The 10,870-nt window shown below is 38.0% G+C and overlaps 1 pseudogene; it reads left to right on the top strand.

The window, feature by feature from the left end:
* Positions 1-537: 537 nt before the first annotated feature.
* LOC108976087 lies at positions 538-5,951 on the top strand (annotated as a pseudogene).
* Positions 5,952-10,870: the final 4,919 nt, after the last annotated feature.

A 10,870-nucleotide genomic window follows, 5' to 3' on the forward strand; every position in this document is an offset into this window, starting at 1 on the left:
TTTATGTAATAGTTGGTATTACTTCCAAAAATTTCAAAGTATAAACGAGCAAAATAAGGAAATTATTAATAATTTGTTCGTTAAAGCTGTGTTGAATAATTTAAAAATTAATTCTGTGGCATTGTGGGATCATTATTATTCTCAGGAAAGAATTGATAGAAGAATTATTCGAGATAATTCGGGCATTATGCCTCTAAACGATAAAATTTTAATACACAATTGCGGTTTTAAAATGTACTTAACATCTACACATTTTGCGTTTTTAGCTTCATGCAAAATTTTCGCCTCTATAAGCACGAATTTTTATATGTTTTGGACAACATAAGACCCGAATTAAAAGTCGCTCAAAGGACCCCGTCAATTTCAGAAATTGTAAAACTGTCAACAACCTTGAAGTTCCTCGCACAGGGCGGGTATCAACACTCGGTCGGCCAAGATAGGCGTTCAGGGCTAGCCCAACAATCGGTTTCCCAATGCATCTTGTAAGTGTGCGAGGCCATCGAGAAAACTCTGTGCCCAAAGCATTTCGAATTTCCCTTGACCATTGAGGAAAAAATTTAAGCAAATAGAACCTTTTACTTGACGTCCGGAATTCCAGGCGTAATTGGAGTGATTGATGGGACGCACATCCAGTTGATACGGACGACCATCACGGAATGAACACTTATTTTTTAATCGTAAACTAAAACACAGCATAAATGCAATGGTGGTAAGAACATTTATAAATACAATAATGTACACGAACTATATTGATTCCAGTGCAATGACCTAAAACTTTTTTTAGATATGTGATCACAAAATGCAGATAAGGGCAGTAAATGGTAGATTTGGAGGCGCGTCGCATGACTCCCAGGTAGGAAACCTCTCAGGAGAATGTGAAAGTTTGAGGATGAACTACAAAAATGGTAATAGAAGCGAACGAATTGTTGGTGAGTATATATAATTGTAATAATAACTTATGGCGGCTAAATCGCCATAAGATAAAATTGTTATATATTATATTATTACATTATATTGATGTTTTAACATAAGTTATCAAAATCTCTCAGCAACATTTATGTATATGATTTTTTATTATTATTATAGGAGACTCGGGATATCCTCTTGAACCTTGACTGCTAACACCATATAGGAATGCGCCAGAACGTTCTGATGAACTCTATTTCAACCAACAGTTTACAAAAGGCCGATCACTAATTGAACGCGTGTTTGATGTATTGAAAGGGAGATTTCGATGCTTGTTATCTGCAAGAGAGCTACATTACGCGCCTGAAAAGGTCGTTAAAATTTTGAACGGATGCTGCGCTCTACACAATATATGCATTTTGTACAAGGTAGAAGTACCAATTAATATTACACTTGAGCCAGAAGAATTTTTCACCACTAATATGGATTTACCTAATAGTGGTAGTTTTATTACTATTGCTAGAAACATTAGGGACGATATTAAAACAAATATGATAAATGCTCGTAACTCAACTTAATTAAAACGAAATGAATAAATCCAGTCTTTTATTTCATTGTAATAAGGAAAATTAAATTTAAATAATTACAGATTAAATTTGTAGTTTTTAATTCTACTTCTCGCAGTTATATAGTTATTTAACTTACATTTTCCAGTTTGTCAATTTTTGTTCATAAATTTTTTGTTTATATAGAAATTTTTCCTTTTAGTGGTAGTTCATTTTCTTGTGTATTTAGAGAAGTCTGCTGTTTTTTGTGAGGTGTGCATGCCACTTTGGAACATAGTGGTAGTTCACTGTTTTGTGTATTTGGTTCGGTAGGGTCTGCGTTTACCTCCGACATGCTGCTTGTAGCTGCACCGAATGACAAGGTACCACGCATTCCATTTATTGATTCGTCTATTGACAATAACTCACTCACTTGATGCTCTAACTGCGATAAGGGTATGAAAAGTGAGGGACCACCTCCAGTTCCCGAAATATTATTTTTGTTTCGTCGCATTTTTGCCTTTAAGTGAATCTTATAGTCTGCCCAAACCTTCAATTGATTACATTTAATCACATTTATAATTTATCTGTGCAATTATTCTAATTATCTTTTTCCACCCCGCAATGTCGCGCAATGGTGGCCCAGCTGTGTTTAAATTGGAAACTAAATTTTTCCATAAATTATTGGAGGTACTTTTGGCGTCTGCTGTTTTTAGTAATCCTTTCGATAAATCGGGATGCGCCTTCATGAAATCCACGAGACTTTCAAATTGCTTTGGTTGGGTTTGTTGTTTTATTTTCGGTTCTTCCCTGTAAATTTGTGCAAAATAGTTCATATGCACGGCGTTATATATTTTAGTAGCAATTAAAACAACTAATTTATTTATTTTCAAGCAATGCGACTTCTTTATACTTGTAGCACAAAAATTACGAATATAACGCATGTTTGACAATTACTTTAGCAAAGCAGAGTACCGCTAATGCGAAAGGGAAAAACTAAATTCGAAAATTTTAAAATTTACTGCGATTGTCGAATTACAGAGTACCAAAATTGAAGATGCGAACATTTTCATATTCGTATCGCATTACAGAGTAACCCCCCAGATCAAATTGATGAAATCATTTCTGCGGAAATTCAATATCGTTCATAGGTGAAAACACTATCCACGCGCCTTTCTTTCGGAAACGCAAACTGGAAATGATGGATATCGGCGTAGCTCACCAGATGACAATGGCAGAACATTTGGCATTCAACTTAGAGGAGTGAATACCGAAGTCAACACATAGATCGTACCATATTCGCCATTATTGTGTAATTCACATTCAAAACTGATGTCAATGTTGAATATTGCAGTTTGGGGAAATCGATCAAATGTTTGCAACATGGCGGTTATTGGCCCTAAACGAGATGAGATCAAATGGGTCGATGCGTGAACTGCAAGAAAGCGCTTTGTAGGATATTTACTTTTGCAATTCATAAACGTTTCCGACTGTTGTGCGTCTCGCAGTTCATTTGGAGAATGGCTAAATTGTTTATTTCAACAAAGGGCCATTACAGCCAGTAAAAACACCGCTAGCAACACAATTAACCTTCACGTTTGCGAACCCATTGCTCTATTCGGAAATGCCTTGATGCTATACATGGAATGCTTTGTCGAAGAAATGGTGACGCAAAAAGCAAGGCCAACCAGTACATTGACCTCCAAGTGTGTTCTCAACTAATGCCTTCGGACGAATTTACACAATCCATTCGAAAAACGGCGATTGCTCTACTTTCGGATGCTATTGATAAATCTACGTGATTTAATTTCATTTGAGTCATTGCGCACTGTGAATAGTACGATGTGTGCAACTTTTTGAGAAGCATGCTCGCGAATTCCAATTGCTAGAACATGATAATCAATAGACCGATGGACGATTCGATAGCTACTTCAAATTAGCTTAAGGGGGCAGACTGCTTTAGCAGGTTCAAAAAATCGATTTTTTTTTTGCTTAAAACACTTTAAAAAGTATCTAAGAATATGTCCACAAAGTTATAGATGGGAATTCGAAATATTATCGAAGCTAGAAGGGACATAGTGACCGAGCGTCTGGCATATATATGAGCGCTTGGGCAAAAAGTGAAACTTTGATTTTCTTAATTGGCGGGCAGGATAAAAAAAAAACTAATCATCGTATGGAACTGTGGCAAAGCTTATTATCTTTGGCATTAAATTATCTTCCATTTAAACCAAAAAACTAAGAAAAGTCAAGTTTGAACATATTTTTAAACATGAAGTAAATTTTTTTTGGACAAAACCCCCTTTTTTCAATTTGTAAAATTTTACACTTTTCTTTAGGAATTATCTTAATTTAAATAGAAGATAAATTATTAAATAATTTTTGTTTCCGATAGAAATTGTGACCTGCATCCTGAACGCCGTCGGAAAAATGCACATGCGAGATGCATCGGCAATTGCTTCCCGAATGCAGAATATCAAAGATTTTGTATCCAAAAAATTTGTGAAAGATTTTTAAATATTCTACACATCTATAAACCGTAGAAATTTAGCTTTAATCAATTACTTCTTTCCCTCTAAAAAAAATCCTCACAAAAAATCGAATTTTTGAAGCCTCTAAAGCATGTTTAGCAATTTTAGCTACCAACAATACCGATATTAATGACTTAAACTGAAAGATTCAAAGTCAAATTCCGGGAGACTTGCGCTCATACAAATCGATCGATCATCTTGACAGAAAAGATGAAGTCAGGAATTATCTAGTGAAATTTCTAAATTCGTTGGAGAGGCTTTACAGCGTTATTTGCGTCTCAAAGTTGGGCTTTCCATTATTATGTTTAGCTATCTTCATGCGCCGAAACTGTGTAATGGAACTGATCCGACTGATTGTGCCGCAGCTATTATATAGTACAAGGGCACAATGCTTGATTATACAAATTGAGTTCCAACGATTTGCCATTTCAGTTAGAACGTATTCAGTTTCCAGCGAAAATTGCATTTGCGATGACAATCAACGAGGATAGTCGCTTGAAGTGTGTGTCATAAGTCTGGAAATGCCATGTTTTTCACACGGCTAGTTATACGTGGCGTATTCACGAGTTCTAAATCTTCTCTGTACATTTACTCACCGGAACAGAAACCAAAAAATGTTGAGTATCAAGCTTCGTTACATTGAGAAAAATTTAAAATAAATGGTTCTTAACACAACGTAAATTCAACTTTCTTTTCATTTCAAAACACATAATTTCAAGCCGAACAACGCCTGCGAGGTTAGCTAGTGTTAAATAAAAGCAATTAAAATATTAATTTTAGCCACATACATTCAATCTGCCAGAACGACTTTATTTAGGAAAGAAATTATAAAACATTTAAGAAATTTAGTTCAATTATTGAGATAAAATCTAAGTGCCGAACTGACCGTGAAATTTTACATTATTTCCAACATGCAACAATAATTTGTTAACGGCAGAACCAAATTGCGGATGTCATAAATTATTAAATGCAAAACTATTCTTCTGCTCCAATTTACACTTTTTCGTTTATTATATTATATTAGGGGGATTCTCTTGCTCTTGGAATATTTCATACTGAAAATATCCTATACCGAAATATACAAGGGAACGAGAGCACCCATTGCAGAACCTAGTGATATATGAACGGCTGATTTGTTTAATTTGTTGTAAGTGACTAGGGCTATTGTGAATTGGCGCCCCTTCTACGTTCATTCTTAACAAAAAAAAAACTGTAACAAATCTTTGTAATTTAAATAGAAATTATAAAATCTATTTAAAATTTACTTTCCTCAACCATTTAACGACGTAATATGTCTTTATGTAAATGACAGCTAAAACAGGGTTGCAATTACATTTTTGCGTGACATTGGACGCAAATATACATAGCTTTGGTCTAACATATGTTACAGCCATTGCAAATTATTTTCTGCGTGTGTTTGTTGTTGTGCCGATGCACCAAGAGGAAATATCTGCAATTCGTGCAACGTGCAAGGTTTTGCAAGAGCAAGAGAATACCCTTATGTGTATATGATTATATGTTGTCTATATGTATGTTTATAATTGCAGATAGAAATTCTGATGTGTTTGATTTTACAAATAAAATTTTTTTTAGTTGTTCAAACAACACGGAAATTTCTAACATTGGCATTTAACTTATTTCTTGAAGATTTACTTTTAACGCTACCAATGTAAATTTTTGATTGCGGGTTTATGTGTTTTATAAAGCATTTTTATGGTTTTCTTTTTTTTATCTAATAAGAATCGCCAATAATGGTTTCTTGCCAAGATACAAAATTCATCAAACAATAGTGGAAGGGCCCTAAACAAAATATATATATTATATATAATTTATATAAATGTTTTCAATATTAATATTATTTGTATACTGTATGCGCCCTTTAGAAGCAGCTGTAGAAAATGTGAATCGCTTGGCGAATAACAATGAATTGGTAGTGCCTTTGCCAGAATACGATCCAACAACACCATGATTGCAACTATTTGCACAATGTGCCAATGTGTGTAATTCAATACTTTTCCAAAGATTGTCGTATGGGGGCTTTAAAGGAACACCATCGAGATGCTTGTATGGATAATTTTCACACAGACGCCACACACCCACTTAAAAAACTGCACCTAATGAAAAATAACAACAAGCCTCGGATGAGAGACCCCTCTTTTGATGACAACCATGGCAAACCAATTAAGGATTACGATTTGAAGGCATGCACCTGGAACGTCCGGTCCCTTAACTGGGAAGGAGCCGATGCCCAGCTGGTTGATGTCCTCGTCAAAATATAGGTTGATATCACCGCCGTCCAAGAAATGCGATGGACGGCAAAAGGACTGAGACAAGTAGATCCTTGTGACATTCACTACAGTGGCCGTATGAAAGAGCGCAAGTTCGGTGTGGGATTAGTGGTGGGAGAGAGACTCCTTCGCCGAGTTCTGCCATTAACGCCGGTGAATGAACGTCTAGCATCAATCCGCATCAAAGCGAGTTCTCCAACATATCGCCAATCTTCACCCACGCCCCGACGGAAGAGAAGGACGATGTGACGAAAGATGCCCTCAATGAGCGCTTAGAGTGCACCTATGAGAGCTGCCCCCGCCACGATGTCAAAATCGTGCTTGGTGACTTTAACGCCAGGGTGGGCAAAGAAGGTATCTTTGGCACTACGGTCGGTAAATTCAGCCTCCACGCGGAAGCATTCCCAAATGGGTTGAGGCTGGTCGACTTCGATGGGGCCTGAAATATGGTTATCTGTAGTACTAAATTCCAGCATAAGAAGATACATCAAGCTACCTGGCTGTCTCCGGATCGAAAAACCACCAACCAAATCGATCATGTTGTGAWAGACGGAAGGCACGTCTCCAGTGTTTTAGATGTGAATGCGCTCCGAGGTCCTAACATTGACTCGGACCACTACCTTGTTGCAGCCAAGATACGCACCCGCTTCTGTGCAGCAAAAAACGCACGCCATCAAACGCAAAGAATGTTCGACGTCGAGAAGCTGCAATCACAACAGACAGGCGAACTATTTTCTCTCGGCTTGCACTCCTGCTCTCTGGACGGCATTTCAAACTCCTTACAGACAGCTGCAACCGAAACCATTGGTTTTCGGAAAGTGCAAAAGAACAGCTGGTGCGACGAGGAGTGCCGTGTAACAGCGGAGAGAAAACAGGCTGCYTACCACGCAACGTTACGATCATCCACAACACGTGCGGGATGGGATAGATACCGAGAGTTGAAGAGGGAAGCGAGACGCATTTGTAGACAGAAGAAGAAAGAGGCCGAAATGCATGAGTACGAAGAGCTTGATAAGCTGGCCGACAGGGGTAATGCTCGAAAATTCTACGAAAAAATTCGGCGGCTTACAAAAGGTTTCAAGAACGGTGAAGGGTGATCTAGTCACCGATGCCCAGATCATACTTAAATTATGGAGGGAACACTTCTCCAGCCTGCTGAATGGCAGTGAACGCACAACGCCAGGAGAAGGCGAATCCGATTCCCCAATCGATGACGATGGAGCAGAAGTTCTATTGCCCGACCAAGTAGAAGTTCGAATAGCAATTACCCGCCCGAAGAACAACAAAGCGGCGGGGCCCGATGGATTGCCGGCCGAGCTATTCAAAAAAGGGTTGAAGAACTGATAAGGAGCTTGCATTAGCTTCTTTGTAAAATATGGTCGGACGAAAGCATGCCCAACGATTGGAATTTAAGTGCGCTATGCCCAATCCTCAAAAAAGGAGACCCCACAATCTGCGCCAACTACCGTGAGATAAGTTTCTTCAACATTGCATATAAGATTCTATCGAGCGTATTGTGTGAAAGATTAAAGCCCACCGTCAACAAACTGATTGGACCTTATCAGTGTGGCTTCAGACCTGGAAGATCAAGAACCGACCAGATATTCACCAGTCGCTTATACACATCTAGATGTGTATAAGAGACAGTTCAAGACCGGAGCATGTAGAACCCCCAAAGATGATCTAGTCACCGATGCACAGAGCATACTTAAATTATGGAGGGAACACTTCTCCAGCCTGCTGAATGGCAGTGAACGCACAACGCCAGGAGAAGACGAACCCGATGCCCCAATCGACGACGATGGAGCAGATGTTCCATTGCCCGACCAGGAAGAAGTTCGAATAGCAATTACCCGCCTGAAGAACAACAAAGCGGCGGAGCCGATGGATTGCCGGCCGAGCTATTCAAACACGGCGGCGGAGAACTGATAAGGAGCATGCATCAGCTTCTTTGTAAAATATGGTCGGACGAAAGCATGCCCAATGATTGGAATTTAAGTGTGCTATGCCCAATCCTCAAAAAAGGAGACCCCACAATCTGCGCCAACTACCGTGAGATAAGCCTCCTCAATATCGCATATAAGATTCTATCGAGCATATTGTGTGAAAGATTAAAGCCCGCCGTCAACAAACTGATTGGACCTTATCAGTGTGGCTTTAGACCCGGAAAATCAACAACCGACCAGATATTCACCATGCGCCAAATCTTAGAAAAGACCCGTGAAAGGAGAATCGACACTCACCACCTCTTCGTCGRTTTCAAAGCTGCTTTCGACAGCACGAAAAGGAGCTGCCTTTACGCCGCGATGTCTGAATTTGGTATCCCTGCAAAACTTATACGGCTGTGTAAGCTGACGTTGGGCAACACCAAAAGCTCCGTCAGAATCGTGAAGGACCTCTCCAAGCCGTTCGATACCAAACGAGGTTTCAGACAAGGCGATTCCTTATCGTGCGACTTTTTCAACCTGCTTCTGGAGAAAATAGTTCGAGCTGCAGAACTAAATATAGAAGGTACCATCTTCTATAAGAGTGTACAGCTGCTGGCGTATGCCGATGATATTGACATCATCGCCCTCAACACCCGCGCCGTTAGTTCTGCGTTCTCCAGACTGGACAAGGAAGCAACACAAATGGGTCTGGCAGTGAACGAGGACAAGACGAAATATCTCCTGTCATCAAACAAACAGTCGTCACACTCGCGACTTGGCACTCACGTCACTGTTGACAGTCATAGCTTTGAAGTTGTAGATAACTTTGACTATCTTGGAACCAGCGTAACACCACCAACAATGTCAGCCTAGAAATCCAACGCAGGATAACTCTTACCAACAGGTGCTACTTCGGACTGAGTAGGCAATTAAGAAGCAAAGTCCTCTCTCGGCAAACAAAAACCAAACTCTATAAGTCACTCATAATTCCCGTCCTGCTATATGGTGCAGAGGCTTGGACGATGTCAACAACGGATGAGTCGACGTTGCGACGATGAGCTGTACGAGATATACGGTCGGATGATTGATTATGCAACTACCGTTGTTGGTGGTTATTTGTGTGCGAGTCAATGGTGGTTGTTGCGTTGTCTAAGCAGCATCAAACTGTGTTAATTTGTACATAAAACTTATTAGGAGGCGGAAAAATGTTATCTTTTTAATAGCATTTTCAAACTGCAGATGCTCCTCCATGCTTCGATAAAGAATTAAATCAGGGACATTTTGTTACCGGAAATTTTTAGTTTTAACCAGTGTTTGAAAAACTACGCTAGTCCCGTAGCATTTTGGCACTTATTACATCAAGTGACTTTATAAATCTAAAATCAAATATTTTAAGAAATTTATTAATAAAGTAAATTAGATAATAATGGAATAAATTATAAAAAATTTTTCATATGATGTAAAATGTTTACCAATTTTATATTACCAAAAACATCATATATTAGAAATGTATTACATTACTCAATTATTATAAATTTTCGAAACTAACTACATATACTTTCCCCTTTTTAACTTTTTCTTAACCGGCACCTTTTAAATTCGCCAAATTTGTTCGTTCTAAAAAAAGTGCCAGGTTCAGAAGCAAAATCAGTATACTAAGTATGTATGGATATGACAATTTTTACTTATTTACTTCTATTTTTGAATTATTGAAATTGTATTGAATTTTAACATGAAGAGATAAAAAAAAAGTATCCTACATACTTTTAGATGGTTGGATTAGAAAATACCAAAAAAAAAAAAAAAACAAAAAAAAAACAAACACATGCGGGAGCTGTACCACATGAAAATTTTCATTAACTTCGCTCTGCTATCGCTTCCAATTTTTTGCTACCGCTACCCCAGAGCATAGCGCAGCATTTAATTTTTTGCTCTCGCTACAGTTATAGTTTTTTACCTAACAAAACTCGGAGCAGAGTAGAGCACATACTCTTACATTGTTATGCTAAGGCTATGCTGTAGCTCCCGACAAAGTGAGAGCGGTAGCGATAGCATAGCAATAATTCTAGAAATTTTGCTGCTACGGAGTAGTAAATGAGAACCCTGGTTTTAACCCTTTATAGTAATATAGATACATATATATGTATATATCTTAACACCACTGTGGTGATTTATATATACATATGTTACAAATTACCGTTAGGTGAACAAAATTGTTATTCTCTGCTACAACATGTTGTATAACTAGACTAAGGTTTCTGGACAAGTCTTTATCAATCACTGTTTTAATGAACCTTTGATTAGGTTAGAGTCGGTCATCCCGGTGATCATCGCTTTAAATAATAGACCCTTAACGATGATTAGATTTATTCTACTTAACGAAATTCTCTCCAACAACTTTTCAATGACATTCCTCTTATTTTTTGATCTATTCATCAAAACAGGAATAGAGTCAATTAACGGTCCCTTAAAGTGGAGGTTAAATATGTATATTTATTTAAATTCTGCCACTTTAGAGCTCAAAATAGTCTAAGCATTGTATTTTTTTCTTTTTTAATGCCATTTTTAAGATACAAACATTTTAAATTTCTCTCTTATTCACCATTCCTCACCCATTTCACACTACACACTATACGATGTGGGTTTGCCATTCTCATAGTATGTATTACACT

The sequence above is a fragment of the Bactrocera latifrons genome, unplaced genomic scaffold (assembly GCF_001853355.1).
Source record: "Bactrocera latifrons isolate USDA-ARS-PBARC rearing strain unplaced genomic scaffold, ASM185335v1 scaffold_724, whole genome shotgun sequence".
Lineage (NCBI taxonomy): Eukaryota > Metazoa > Arthropoda > Insecta > Diptera > Tephritidae > Bactrocera > Bactrocera latifrons.